At 44.4% G+C, this 15,484-nt stretch overlaps 1 protein-coding gene across 1 annotated transcript in view; it reads right to left on the reverse strand.

Moving 5' to 3' along the window:
- The window catches only part of cln8 (CLN8 transmembrane ER and ERGIC protein), a 34,443-nt gene extending 18,999 nt beyond the window's left edge, over positions 1-15,444 (reverse strand). The window contains exon 1 of the mRNA XM_067984022.1: positions 15,390-15,444. The gene's annotated coding sequence lies outside the window, so the exon portion shown is untranslated. The remainder of the gene's footprint in view (positions 1-15,389) is intronic.
- Between the last annotated feature and the right edge of the window lie 40 nt (positions 15,445-15,484).

The raw sequence follows: 15,484 nt of genomic DNA on the forward strand, positions 1-15,484 counted from the left end.
CATAGCTAGATTTAAATGATGGTGCCATATTGCAGTGTATAACTGTTTTAGGAAAGATAGAATAGGTCAAAAGGGAGGTGACGTGGCCTTAGTTGTCAGAAATGATCTGCCTGCTGTGGCAAGAGAAATTAGCACATCAACAGGAGCTGAAGCTGTTTGCATTCAATTAGTCCAAGCCAATGGACCCCAAGTTTGATTGCAAGATATTTTGTCTGTCTTCACTGTGGAGGATACAAATAACATACCAGAAATAAATGTGAATCAAGAGGTGGAAGGGAGGAACTTGAAACATTTACAATCACCAGGGAAAGGGTTCTGAAAAAAACAACTAAAAGCTGTCAAGTCCCCAGGTCCTGATGGACTTCACCCTAGGATCTTAAAAGAAGTGGCTGCAGAGATAGTAGATGCGTTGATATTTTTCCAAAATTTCCTAGATTCTGGAAAGGTCCCATCAGATTGGAAAATAGTGAATGTAACTCCTATTTAAGAAAGGAGGGTGACAGAAAGCAGGGAACTACAGGCCAGTTAGCTCAACATTTGTCATAGGGAAAATCTGAGAATCTATTATTTAGGAGGTTATAACAGGGCACTAAAAAAAATCTCAATGCAATCAGGCAGAGTCAACACTGCTTTGAGAAAGGGAAATTGTGCTTGATTAATTTCTTTGAGGAAGTAACAAGCAATGTGGATAAAGGGGATCCTGTGGCTGTGGTGCATTTGGATTTCCAAAAAGGCTTTTGACAAGGTGCCACATCAAAGGCTACTACACAAAATAAGAGCTCATGGTGTAGGGAGTAACATTAGCATGGATAAAGGATTGGTTAGCTAACAGGAAACAGTAAATAGGTCATTTTCAGGTTGGCAAGATGTAATGAGTGGAGTGCCACAGGGATCAGTGCTTGGGCCTCAACTATTTACAATCTATATCAATGACTTGGATGAAGGGACCAAATGTATGGTTGCTAAATTTGCTGATGACACAAAGGTCGGTAGGAAAGTAAGTTGTGAAGAGGACATAACGAGTCTGCAAAGGGATATAGATAGGTTAAGTGAGTGGGCAAAAATTTGGCAGATGGAGAATAATGTGAACTTGTCCACTTTGGCAGAAGGAATAGAAAAACAGTACATTATTTAAATGGAGAGAGATTGCACAACTGAGGTACAGAGGGATCTGGGTGTCCTAGTACATGAATCACAAAGTTAGTATGCAGGTACAGCAAGTGATTAGGAAGGCAAATAGAATGTTGCCACTAATTGCAAGGGGAATGGAATATAAAAGTAGAGATGTTTTGTTACAGTTGTACAGGGCATTGATGAGACCACATCTAGAACACTGTGCAGTTTTGGTCTCCTTATTTAAGGACATAATTGCTTTGGAGGCGGTTCAGAGAAGGTTCACTTGACTGATTCCTGGGATGAGGGGGTTATCTTATGAGGAAAGATTGGGCCTGTATACACTGGAGTTTAGAAGAATGAGGTGATCTTATTGAAACATATAAGATCCTGAGGGGACTTGAAGGGAAGATGCTGAGAAGATGTTTCCTCTTGTGGGAGACTAGAACTAGGGGCCACAGTTTAAAAATAAGGGGTCTCCCATTTACGACAGATGAGGACAAATTTTTTTCGGAGGGTTGAGTCTGTGGAACTCCCTTCCCCAGAAAGCGGTGGAGGCAGGGTCATTGAATATTTTTAAGGCTGAGTTAGATAGATTCCTGATTAACAAGGGAGTCAAAGATTATAGTAGGTAGATGGGAAAGTAGGGTTGAGGTCACAATCAGATCAGCCATGATCTTATCAAATGGCACAGTAGGCTCGAGGGGCCAAATGGCCTACTCCTGCTCTTAATTCGTATGTTTCCACCTGCTATAGCCCTCCAGGACAGGCATCCCTAGCTGATGAACTTTGTTCACATTGCTAAGGCTTCCAGCCCAATTTGCATTATGGGTGACTTCAACTTTCTTTGTATTAAATGGTCTGGGGTGAACCATCTAGTGTAGTGGGGAGAGTAGCTGAGACTTTTGTAGACACCCATAAATTATTGTTTTCTTACACAGCATGTTGGTGAGGCAATTATGGATAAACAAATTCTAGATCTGGTTTGTAAGCAGCGTCCCTAGTGCTGTAGCAAACCTTCCTATAGGTGAACACCTGGCCAGCTCTGATCATATTAGGTTTAATCTTATTGGCCAATCCAAGGCTGCAGCCAAGCTAATGCTGGACCCAGATTTTAAGATTAATGTTACAAAAATGGCAGAAGATCGAGCAAAAGTTGACTGGGCAACTCTACTAGATAGGCAATCAAGTACTGAGGACAAATGGATTCTATTTAAAACCATTCTCTAACAGAATGAAGCCATGTATGTCCCAATGGTTAAAAGAAGGGCACATAACAAAACCACTACGGCTGACGGAATTTAGAGGCAATTTTCAATTGAAACAGAAGGCATTCTACACACTTAGAGCATTCAACTCTCAGGAGAACAGGGAAAAGTATCGCATGCAATTAAGGAAAATTAAAACAGCTATAAGACTAGCCAAGAGATCTCTGAAAAAGATTGTGGCAGTAACAACAACAGCTTTTTCAGCTGTTAGACCATTAAGGACCGTAGAGGGCCACTAAAAGGTACTGTCGGGCAGAGTCAAACTGACACTCAGCTTACGGCAGAGCTACTAAATGACTATTTTGCATCAGTCTATAATCCTGTAGATGATGCAAGGTGCTTAGAATCATAATGGTTACAGCACAGAAGGAAGTGATTTGGCCCGTCAAGTCCACGCCAGTTCTATGCAAGAGCAATCCAGCTAGTCAAGTTTATTTTGAAGAGTATGTTTTCATTGTACAGAACTTCTAACAAATGGCACATTTCATTTGACCAGTTACGAACCTTCCAAAAGTCTACAAATGTACACTTGTACATATTGTCTTCAGTATGTACAGTGTGAAGTATTTAGATGTAGTATTAAAAGCTTACAGCACAGAAGGAGGCCATTCTGCCCATCGAGTATGTGCTGGCTCTTTGCAAGAGCAATCCAGCTAGTCCCACTCCTCTGCCATAGCCCTGAGAATTTTTTCCTTTCAAGTACTTATCCAGTTCTCTTTTGAAGGCCATGATTGAATCTGCCTCCACCACCCACTCTGGCAGTGCATTCCAGATCCTAACCGCTCGTGCTGTGTTTTTATATATATATAAAAAAATCAATTTTTGGTTCTTTTGCCAATCACCTTAAATCTATGGCCTCTAGTCCTTGACCCTTCTGCCAATGGGAAGTTTCTCTCTATCTACTCTGTCTTGGCCCTTCATGATTTTGAATACCTCTGTCTAGTCTCCTCGCAACCTTCTCTGTTCCAAGGAGAGCAACCCCAGCTTCTCCAGTATATCCATGTAACTGAAGTCCCACATCCCTGGAATCATTCTAGCAAATCTCTTCTGCACCCTCTCTAAGGCCGTCACATCTTTCCTGCAGTGCGGTGCCAGAACTGGACACAATACTCCAGCTGTGGCTGAACCAGTGTTTTCTTAAGGTCCATGACTTTTGTACTTTATGCCTCTATTTATAAAGCCCAGGATGCTTTTTTTTTTAAAACCACTTTCTCAACCTGCCCTGCCACCTTCAATGATTTGTGCCCATATACCCCCAGATCTCTCTGTTCCTGTACCCTTTAGAATTGTGCCCTCTAGTTTATATTGCCCCTCCTCATTCTTCCTACCAAAATGTATCACCTTACATTTTTCTGCATTAAATTTCATCTGCCACGTGTCCGCTTATGCCACCAGCCTGTCAATATCCTCTTGAAGTCTATCACTATCCTCCTCACTGTTTACTACCCTTCCAAGTTTTGTCATCTGCAAATTTTGAAATTGTGTCTGTATGTCCAAGTCATTAATACATATCAAGAAAAGCAGTGGTCCCAGCACCGACCCCTGGGGAACACCACTGTACACCTCCCTCTGGTCCAAAAAACAACCATTCACTACTAGTGTTTCCTGTCCTTTAGCCAATTCTGTATCCATGTTGCTACTGCCCCCTTTATTCCATGGACCACAATCTTGTTGACAAGCCTACCATGCAGCACTTTATCAAACGCCTTTTGAAAGTGCATATACACATCAACTGCATTGCCCTCATCTACCCTGTTGCCTCATCCAAAAACTATCAGATTAGTTATACGCTATTTCCCTTTATCAAATCCGTGCTGGCTTTCTGTAATCAATCCACACCTGTCCAAGTGACTGCTAATTCTGTCCTGGATTATCGGTTCTAAAGGTTTCCCCACCACTGAGGTTAAACTGACTGGCCTGTAGTTGCTGGGTTTATCCTCACACCCTTTTTTGAACAAGGGTGTAACATTTGCAATTATTCAGTCCTCTGGCACCACCCCCCTATCTACAGATGTTTGGAAGATTATGGCCAGTACCTCTGCAATTTCTACCCTTACTTCCCTCTGCAACCTAGGATGCATCCCATCTGGACCAGGTGACTTATCTACTTTAAGTACAGCTAGCCTTTCAAGTACCTCTATCAATTTTTAGCCCATCCAGTATCTTTCAGACTCTGGCAGCATTTTTTTTCCTTGGTAAAGACAGATGCAAAGTACTCATTTAGGACCTTGGCCATGCCCTCTGCCTTCATGAGTAGATCTTCTTTATGGACCCTAATTGGTCCCACCCCCTCTTCTTACTACCTGTTTACATGCCCACAGAAGACTTTTGGATTTGCTTTTGTGTTGGCTGCCAGTCTATTTTCATGCACTCTTTGCCCTTCATTTCCTTTTTTCACTTCCCCTCTGAATTCTCCATATTCAGCCTGGTTCTCACTTGTGTTATCAACCTGACATCAGTCATACACCCCTTTGTTTTCCCACTTCATCTTACACTTTAACACTTGTCATTTAGTATTGATTATTATTAAAATAGATAGTAATGTCACCCTGGAAAGATCAAAATTGATAGGGCCCCAGTTCCAGGTAATCACCATTGGGTGATTAGAGATGGGACAGGTGCTGAGTCCCTTGTCCATATCTTCAATAGTCAGGGATAGTTCCCTTAGACTGGAAGCTAGCTCATGTAGTTTCTATTTTCAAAAAGTGATAAATCAGAGCCAGGGAACTACAGGCCTATGATCCTGACAGCCATTATTGGGAAGATGCTAGAAGGGATTGTAAGATGCCCTTCATGATCACTGGAAAAGGGAAGGGGCCATTAGATTTTCACAACACTGCTTCTGAAAAAATAGATTGTGCCAACAAATTTGAGGAAGTCACTAGGGTAATGGATGAGGGAAATCTGGTAGACATTGTCTACCTGGACTTTCAGAAAGCCTTTGATAAGGTACCCTATACTACAGTACTTCAGAACCTTGTATCAGTAGAAATTTGAAAAGCTGGATTAGGAATTGGCTCCAATCCTGCAGCCAAAATGTTGTAGTTAACGATGTGGTTCAGCCTGGGGACATGTTACTAGTGGTGTCCTTCAGGGATCAGTCCTAGGCCTGCAAATTCAGTCTTTATTAATGACCTGGACAGTGGCGTTGGGAGTATGGTAAGTTTGCAGATGACATCCAAATCTGTGCAAGGGTTAAGATGGTAGAGGAGTGCTCTGCATGTTGGTCAGGTCAACACAGAATATACATTTGCAGGGAATAATACTGAGGTTGAGAGGAAAGATTTTGGTGGTGTTGTGCACAGATCACTAAAGGTTCATGATCAATATAGCGGAACTGTAGCTAAAGCTAACAAGGTTGTATGAATAGAACCCTTCAATATATCAAAGGACACCATTTTGACATTATACAGGTTGCTGGTCAAACCACATCTGGAGTAATGTGCTGTTTTGGTCCTCCCAACCCCCTCCCACACACATAGGTGAGATAGTGGCCTCGGAAAAGGTCCAGAGGAGAGCCACAGTGATTCCTAGCTAAAGAACCTCAGCTACTCAGATAGATCATAGTCTTTGAGTCTATTCACTTTAGAGCAGCATAGACTTAGAGGTGACCTGATAGAGGCCTACAAAATAAGGGTTGGCTAGCGTCCCTATTAATAGTTTATTCCAGTTTAACAGATTGGAGAGGACTAGGGGATAAGAGTTTAAACTAATAGACTAAGAATAAACTGGACGGTAGGCGGTGGTACCTTTCCCAGAGAATTGAGCCTCTGGAATACTTTGCCAACTGGTGTGGTGGGTGTTGACTCTCTGCCTTCAAGAGGGAGCTGGACCGGAGCTTGACTGGGGCAGAGATTGCATTATATAGAAGACAAGTGTCTTTATAGATAACACTCGATCGATGTGTTCCCCAGGTTTTGATTGCCTGAAAGGAGGTGGGGGGGGGGGGGGGGGTGGGTTGGAGAGGAATTTTACCATTTTTTTCTCCCCCTTGGCACTGGGTTTTTTTTGCCTCCCTGGCGATTACATGGCTGTGGCGGTCTGGTCATCATAGTGTGGGGCAGGCTCGATGGGCCAAGTGGTCTTTTCCTGCCCTTCAATTTTGTATGTGGGCTGCTGAAGGGAGCAGAATGAGCTGTCTGAATCTGCAGGGACACAGTAGGTGGAGCCAAATAAAGTGGGGAGCAATTTGCCCTGACTGGCAGGGGACTGCAGGTAATGATGGCGAACCAAGGCATCAGCAAATGAAATAGGCAACACGGCCCTTCCCATTAACTGCAGCTCCAACCAAGTACTACAAATTGATTGCCTGGCTCCCAACACAGGCATCTCCAAAAAAAACATTTTCCAGAAATTTACAACATGGTACAGATGGATCTAACCAAGATTAAGCATGTTATTCAGAACTGGTTAATTTCTTATTAGGTTTTGCTATAAAAATTACTTACCAGTAATTTTTCAACGAGACACGATAGATCAAACAAACTTCAGAATTTTTGGAGCAAATTGATTCAAGTTGTCAACCACTTTCCAAGCTGCTAATTTTTTTAAAAAATTCATTCTTGGGATATGGGTGTTGCTGGCATGGCCAGCATTTAATGCCCATCCCAAGTTGCCCTTGAAGGTGGTGAGTCACCTTCAACTGCTATAGTCCATATGGTGAAGGAACGTCCCCTGTTAGGTAGGGAGTTACTCATTTGCTGATGCCTTGGTTCGCCATCATTACCTGCAGTCCTTGACAGTCAGGGCAAATTGCTCCCCACTTTATTTGGCTCCACCTACTGTGTCCCTGCAGATTCAGACAGCTCATTCTGCTCCTTTCGGCAGCCTACATACAAAATTGAAGGACAGGAAAAGACCAGTTGGCCCATCAAGCCTGCCCCACACTATGATGACCGGACCATCATGGCCCCACACTTCCCTTACGTCCCGTTAGGTAGGTAGATAATCTCCGAAAGCTTGTGATTTTAAAATAAAATTGTTGAACTATAACCTGGTGTTGTAAGATTCCTTGTCTTTCTAGGTGGTGGAATTCATGGGTTTGGGAGGGCTGTTGAAACCAATCTGGAGCTGCTATACTTGCCAGTTGGGACTGGAGCTTCCGACAATAAATGGAAATAACTGCTCAGTTTTTAGTTGCTTGTTAATTCATTAGTACTTACCAATGGATTAAAAACCATTTGATTTTGTTCACTTAATAAACTAGAGATTTGGTAATAAATCTTCATCTCAGCCAATCATGAATTTTTGCTTGCCAATCATGCGACACCTGAGGTGTGACGTACACTTGTGGCAAGGTAGAAGCAAGCTTAAATACATGCAGACAATGTAGTTGAGGGGGGAGTGTGAAATATTGGATGGGATAAACTTAGTGAGAGGAAGTATTAAGGGGATTAACATCTTTGAAAGTAGATAAAACACCAGGGCTGGATGAAATGTATCTCAGGCTGTTAAAAGAAGCAAGGGAGGAAATAGCAGAGGCTCTGACCATTTTCCAATCCTCACTGGATACAGGCATGGTGCTGGAGGATTGGAAGACTGATAATGTTGTACCATTATTTTAAAAAGGAGCGACGGATAGACCAAGTAATTACAGGCCAGTCAGTTCAACCTTGATGGGCAAACTGTTAGAATGAATTCAGAGGTACAGGATAAACAGTCACTTAGAAAGGCATGGTGTAATCAAGGACAGTCAGCATGGATTTGTTAAGGGACGGTCGTGTCACTAACTTGTTTGAATTTTTTTTGAGGAGGGTAGTGCATTTGATGTAGTCTACATGGATTTTAGCAAGGCTTTTGACAAGGTCCCACATGGCAGACTGGTCAAAAAAGTAGAAGTCCAAGGGAGAATGGCAAGTTGGATCCAAAATTGGCTCAGTGGCAGGAAGCAGAGGCTAATGGTCGGGTATTTTTGTGACTGGCAGGCTGTTTCCAGTGGGGTTCCGCAGGGCTCAGTACTATGTCCCTTGCTATTTGTGGTGTATATATTAATGATTTGGACTTGAATGTGGGGAGCATGATCAAGAAGTTTGCAGATGATACAAAAATTGGCTGTGTGGTTGATAGGAGGAGGAAAGCTGTAGACTGCAGGAAGATATCAATGGACTGGTCAGGTGGGCAGAAGTGGCAAATGGAATTCAATTCAGGTGTGAGGTAATGCATTTGGAGGGCAAACTAGGCAAGGGAGTACACAATAAAGGGAAGGATATGAAGTGAGGGACCTTGGAGTGCATGTCCTCAGATCCCTGAAGGTAGCAGGACAGGTGGTTAAGAAGGCATATGGAATACTTTCCTTTATTAGCTAAGGCATTTAATATAAGAGCAGGGAGGTTATGCTGGAACTGTATAAAACACTGGTTAGGCCACAGCTTGAGTACTGTGTACTGTTCTGGTCACCACATTACAGGAAGGATGTGATTGCACGAGATAGGGTACAGAGGAGATATACGAGGAAGTTGCCAGGGCTGAAGAATTTTAGCTGAAGAAAGATTGGGTAGGCTGGAGCGCTTTTCTTTGGAACAAAGGAGGCTGAGAGGTGATTTTAATTGAAGTGCACAAAATTATGAGGGGCCTAGATAGTGGATAGGAAGGACCCATTTCCCTTAGCAGAGGGGTCAATAACCAGGGGGCATAGATTTAGTGATTGTTAGGATTAGATGGGAGCGGAGGAAAAATGTTTTCACCAGAGGGTGGTAGGGGTCTGGAACTCTCTGCCTGAAAAGGAGGTAAAGGCAGAAACCCTCAACTCATTTTAAAAAGCACCTGAATTGCTGTGACCTACAAGGCAACAGACCGAGTGCTGGAAAGTGGGATTAGGCTGGGTGGCTCATTTTTGGCTGGCATGGACACAATGGTCCGAATGGCCGCCTTCTATGTTGTAAATTTTCTATGAAATACAAGTTTTTACTTGTGTAGATAAACATTTGTTGGTTTTTGCTATTCCATTTCCACTGCAAACATTCTGCTGATGGGTTTTGCTGTGCTGCTTTGTCTAATGTGAACAAAACAAAGTATTTTTACAAGATTCAAATGCTACTTTAATATATCTTTGCAGGAAAAATATGTACAGTCTTCTCATCCAGAATTTTAAACTTCAAAACAAATGGAACTTGTCAACCCCATTAAAATTTCCAGAAGTTAGAGGTTTGACCAACCTGTGCTCTTTGCAATGTTAAATTAAAGCTCTTTGCAATGTTAAATTAAATCATTTTAGTTCCCTTTGTTTTTTTTGTGTAGATTGTGAAAAATAAATGCTGGTGATGTCAGTGGGACCAATGCAACTTAAGCTACTAAACCCAATAGTGCAAGGAACTGAACTTACCCATACATACAAATGGGGCAGAGTGCGAGGAGCTTTGCTCAGTATCTATCATTGAAAGAAATCAAATTATCAGCATTTCCAGTTCTGACTGAGGATCTACACCTGAAACATTGGCTTGGCTGTTCTCTAGGTGCTGACCGAACTTGAGTTTAAAAACATTTTGTTTCAGATGTGCAGCATCTGGTGTAATCTGACCTGAGTGCCTGAAATGAGACATATTCCATTCTCCAGCACTAAGGTTCCCTTTGCTACTTACAAAATTGTACGATTGTCTAATGACCTGCCATTGTGGGTGGGTATTACAGTTTCAATTTTAAAAAAAAAAGAACTTTCACATCCTCAGGACATCCCAAAGTGCTTCAGCTAATGAAGTACTTTTTGAAATATTGACACTGTTGTAATGTAGGCAAATGTGACAGCCAATCTGCACACAGCAAGGTCCTACAATGAGATAAATGACCAGATAATCTGTTTGATGTTGGTTGAGGGATAAATATTGGTCTGCAATTCAAATAGCACCATGGGATTTATTTCATCTACCAGAGAGCATTTTTCTTGCTAGGAACCCTCCAACAGCTCACCCAAATGAACATTTTTCACATGCAAGCTTCAAGTGAGGAATTGCAGACTATTCAACCACTTGCAACATACTAGCATGTCCTTGCCTGATGTCCACACTTCCAGCATGCATTATTAAAAATGCCTCTGCAACCCAGATCCAAGGCCAACTGTACCACTGCTGTCCCAGCTGAAATTAACTAACTCAGCATAGACTGAGGATCAAACCTGGGACTTTTCTGGTCCATATGGCTCAGCAACCCAACCATCTTAATCAGCTGAGTCATCTGAACTTGGAAGTTTCCTTTTAAACTAGAAAAGAAATTTCACATTCAAATGGATAAAGTAACAGGTAACTTATTTATTCTCCTTCAAACATTATTTTCCTCCTTCCTCTCCAGATGGCAGACATAGCAGTTTTCTGGCCCCGAAACCAAAATGAGGCAAGGGTTTCACTTCCTGCTGTCTTCTCTACGATTGTTTATAGCTTTCCAATACTGAGAAATAAAGGAAGAACTAGTAGTTTGCATGACAGATTAAAAGGACTTTAGCCATACTAAATCTGCAATAGTAACTTTGTCAGTGCAGTAATACAAACACCAGTTACGTCAATGGATTCAGATAAAATGGGAAACACAGATTGAGGTCTGAAGGGGCAACTGGCAATAGTTGGTGATATATGCAGTCAGAAAGTGATGTACTGCTACCAACAAGGTCTGGGTTCATATAATGTTTTTTTTTCTTAAAACACTTAAGACCCCTGGACCATTTGTTGCATTGGTAATTTGTTCAGTTCTCCAAGTGACATTTGGGAATATTCACAGCTCAGAACAAAACAAGTACACTGTGGGGGAAAGATTTACTTAAAACTTCAACACATGTCTTGAATTGAGTGCTTTGTCAATTAGTGCCCAGTATCTCACTTCTCTATCAGAGGAGACAGATGTACATGTTTGAGAAGTTGAGAACTCAAATGTTGAAGCTAGATCTGGTCAAATGTTCTGCTATTGAGTGGAGGATCTAGTGGCAACTGAGCAGGAAAATTAGGCAATTAGCTATGCCAACTCAAGTGTCAAGTTTAGTTTCAAAGTTCTATTTGCTTGAGCCTAGTCTCAATAGTTTTTTTATTTTTGACAGAATGTAATGACTACACAGTTTATTTTCCATGCAATTAAGCTGATAATGCTTTCCATTCCTTATTTAGGAATATTCAATCCAAACAATGTCACTTGCAAAAGAGAAATAAAGAAATGGTCCGGGGTCTTGGTGTTCTAGGAGGGAAAAAAAAATGTCCAGGAGTTTCAGCCTCACCAGCATTCATTAGACAAGTGGAACTTGTGCAGCATGCAATGTATAAGTTTGAATTTGTTCTGCATTTTCACTACCAAATTTTCTATTTCTAGCTCTTACTCATAACCTTTACACTTGCTCAAATTACAATCTAAAAGGGTGATGTATATCTATACATGTGTATGCAGTGGAGACTTCCAAGATCATCAGCTGCTGAAGTTTGTGGGTCATTGCTGGACCAATGAGGATGTCAATTGTAAACAATTTTACAACACCAAGTTATAGTCCAGCAATTTTATTTTAAATTCACAAGCTTTCGGAGATTTTCTCCTTCCTCAGGCAAATGTTTCAGGATCTCCTTGAAGCCTACGCATTTATACATATTGAACAATACATGGTGTTTACAGACTGCCCCTGCAACTGCCCGTTGCCAAGGCAATCACCGTGTTCAGACAGAGAGGTGTCATCTGCAGAACCCCCGAATACACATTCAACAAAAAAACAAACAGGGAAAAAAAAGAGAAAAAAAAACACAGAGAGAGGCAGAAACATCCGGAAGGCAGAGAGAGCCAGCAAATGACCCATTATATTAAAAACAGATAACATTTGTTCGCTGGTGGGGTAACGTGTAGCGTGACATGAACCCAAGATCCCGGTTGAGGCCGTCCTCATGGGTGCGGAACTTGGCTATCAATTTCTGCTCGACGATTTTGCGTTGTCGTGTGTCTCGAAGGCCGCCTTGGAGTACGCTTACCCGAAGGTCGGTGGATGAATGTCCATGACTGCTGAAGTGTTCCCCGACTGGGAGGGAACCCTCCTGTTTGGCGATTGTTGCGCGGTGTCCGTTCATCCGTTGTCGCAGCGTCTGCATGGTCTCGCCAATGTACCATGCTCTGGGGCATGGTACATTGGCGAGACCATGCAGACGCTGCGACAACGGATGAACGGACACCGCGCAACAATCGCCAAACAGGAGGGTTCCCTCCCAGTCGGGGAACACTTCAGCAGTCATGGACATTCATCCACCGACCTTCGGGTAAGCGTACTCCAAGGCGGCCTTCGAGACACACGACAACGCAAAATCGTCGAGCAGAAATTGATAGCCAAGTTCCGCACCCATGAGGACGGCCTCAACCGGGATCTTGGGTTCATGTCACGCTACACGTTACCCCACCAGTCATTTGCTGGCTCTCTCTGCCTTCCGGATGTTTCTGCCTCTCTCTGTGTTTTTTTTTCTCTGTTTTTTTTTCCCTGTTTGTTTTTTTGTTGAATGTGTATTCGGGGGTTCTGCAGATGACACCTCTCTGTCTGAACACGGTGATTGCCTTGGCAACGGGCAGTTGCAGGGGCAGTCTGTAAACACCATGTATTGTTCAATATGTATAAATGCGTAGGCTTCAAGGAGATCCTGAAACATTTGCCTGAGGAAGGAGAAAATCTCCGAAAGCTTGTGAATTTAAAATAAAATTGCTGGACTATAACTTGGTGTTGTAAAATTGTTTACAATTGTCAACCCCAGTCCATCACCGGCATCTCCACAACAATGAGGATGTGTTAGTTTTTCCCCTTCCGTCCTAACACACTCCCATGGAGCAAAGCACAGGCTGCTGAGGAAAGAAGTAAATCACAAGTTACTAAAACTAAGTGATCAAATTCAACAGCCATCCTACTGTGTGTGAGACACTATATCAATATGCATAATTGTACCAAGTCATCAAATCACTGTAGCTTGTGCAAAATGTATGCCTTACAATTCTAATCCAAGATGCTTGAGCAAATGATTGAAAGCATGCAAGAGTGATGACCACAATCTAATTTAGCACTCGAACATTAATGGTAATTTAGAAGTTAAAAAATGTCATACTATAAGATTAAAGCCACAAAGAACTTTTTATAATGACAGTCACAAGAATCACATAACTATTGACTACTATCTGACCAAACGAATACACTCGAGACAGCATTTCCCAGCACTCCCATGCAATGAAGAGACTTTCAGTTTGCATGGTGGTATTGGAACTTGTATTAACAAGTGCAGTAAAAAGAATCACCTTATGTACAGTCCTATACTTCCAACAAATAGCAGTTTAATATGCTGCTGATTTACTTGCATTACAGCAGCTTACAATGGTTTTAATAGATAGCATTACTTTGCAACCAAAATTTTCTGTGAATACAATGCCTTTTAAATGTCACTGACACACATGCCATTTAATGCAAATAAAAGAACAATGCTAGACAAATATAAACATAACCGCTGGACATCTATGAACTTCATTACACTCCATGCCTGCTAAAAAGAGGCATTATAGTTAAATCATCAGCACCTAAAACTAGCCAACATTCCAAAGAGTTTTAGCTATAGTACTGGTGCAGAGACTTAGCACAAAGGAACTCTGGTTACAGACACAGACTAGGGCACAACACATTACAACCAACTTCCACTCATCCTTGTGAAAGTAGTCAGGATATCAGTGCTCTTGACTTCTACCTATGGTTCTCACTTTTGTTTTGGTCAACACCTCAATTATTAACCTTTCTGGTGCTGGCTGATCTATGATTTGCTGTTTTATTTCAGATTTCCAGCATTTATGCTTATTCTCTACTCACTCAACCAATGCCATAAACCCATCTCATTGCTGTGTGTGGGAACTTGGTGTACACAAATTGGCTGCTGCATTGACCGTGACCCGGGTTTTGTGGGGCCGGGGATGGCCCACATTGACCCTGACCCGGGGTTTGATGGGGCCGGGGATGGCCCACATTGACCGTGACCCGGGTTTTGTGGGGCCGGGGATGGCCCACATTGACCCTGACCTGGGGTTTGATGGGGCCGGGGATGGCCCACATTGACCCTGACCCGGGTTTGGTGGGGCCGGGGATGGCCCACATTGACCCTGACCCGGGGTTTGATGGGGCCGGGGATGGCCCACATTGACCCTGACCCGGGGTTTGATGGGGCCGGGGATGACCCACATTGACCCTGACCCGGGGACGGCCCACATTGACACTGACCCGGGGTTTGGCGGGGCCGGGGACGGCCCACATTGACCCGGGGCCGGGGTTTGGTGAGGCCGGGGGTGGCCCACATTGACCCGGGGCCGGGGACGGCCCACATTGACCCTGACCCGGGGTTTGGCGGGGACGGCCCACACTGACCCTGACCCGGCCCACATTGACCCGGGGCCGGCCCACATTGACCCGGGGCCGGCCCACATTGACCCGGGGCCGGCCCACATTGACCCGGGGCCGGGGACGGCCCACATTGACCCTGACCCGGGGACGGCCCACATTGACCCGGGGCCGGGGACGGCACACATTGACCCTGACCCGGGGCCGGCCCACACTGACCCTGACCCGGGGTATGGTGGGGCCGGGGACGGCTCACATTGACCAGGGGACGGCCCACACTGACCCTGACCCGGGGTTTGGCGGGGCCGGGGACGGCCCACACTGACCCTGACCCGGGGTTTGGCGGGGCCGGCTCACATTGACCCGGGGACGGCCCACACTGACCCTGACCCGGGGTATGGCGGGGCCGGGGACGGCCCACACTGACCCTGACCCGGGGTTTGGCGGGGCCGGGGACGGCTCACATTGACCCGGGGACGGCCCACACTGACCCTGACCCGGGGTATGGCGGGGCCGGGGCCGGGGCCGGCCCACACTGACCCTGACCCGGGGACGGGGACGGCCCACACTGACCCTGACCCGGGGTATGGCGGGGCCGGGGACGGCCCACACTGACCCTGACCCGGGGTATGGCGGGGCCGGGGACGGCCCACACTGACCCTGACCCGGGGCCGGGGACGGCCCACACTGACCCTGACATTACTCACCCCTCAGACCCTCTCGCCTCCGACCCGGCGCAACGACTGAGCCGAGCCCGCCACGTGACCCGATCACCTGACCGTGCGCCGCAAAGTCCCGCCCC

Source organism: Heptranchias perlo, chromosome 5 (assembly GCF_035084215.1).
Source record: "Heptranchias perlo isolate sHepPer1 chromosome 5, sHepPer1.hap1, whole genome shotgun sequence".
Lineage (NCBI taxonomy): Eukaryota > Metazoa > Chordata > Chondrichthyes > Hexanchiformes > Hexanchidae > Heptranchias > Heptranchias perlo.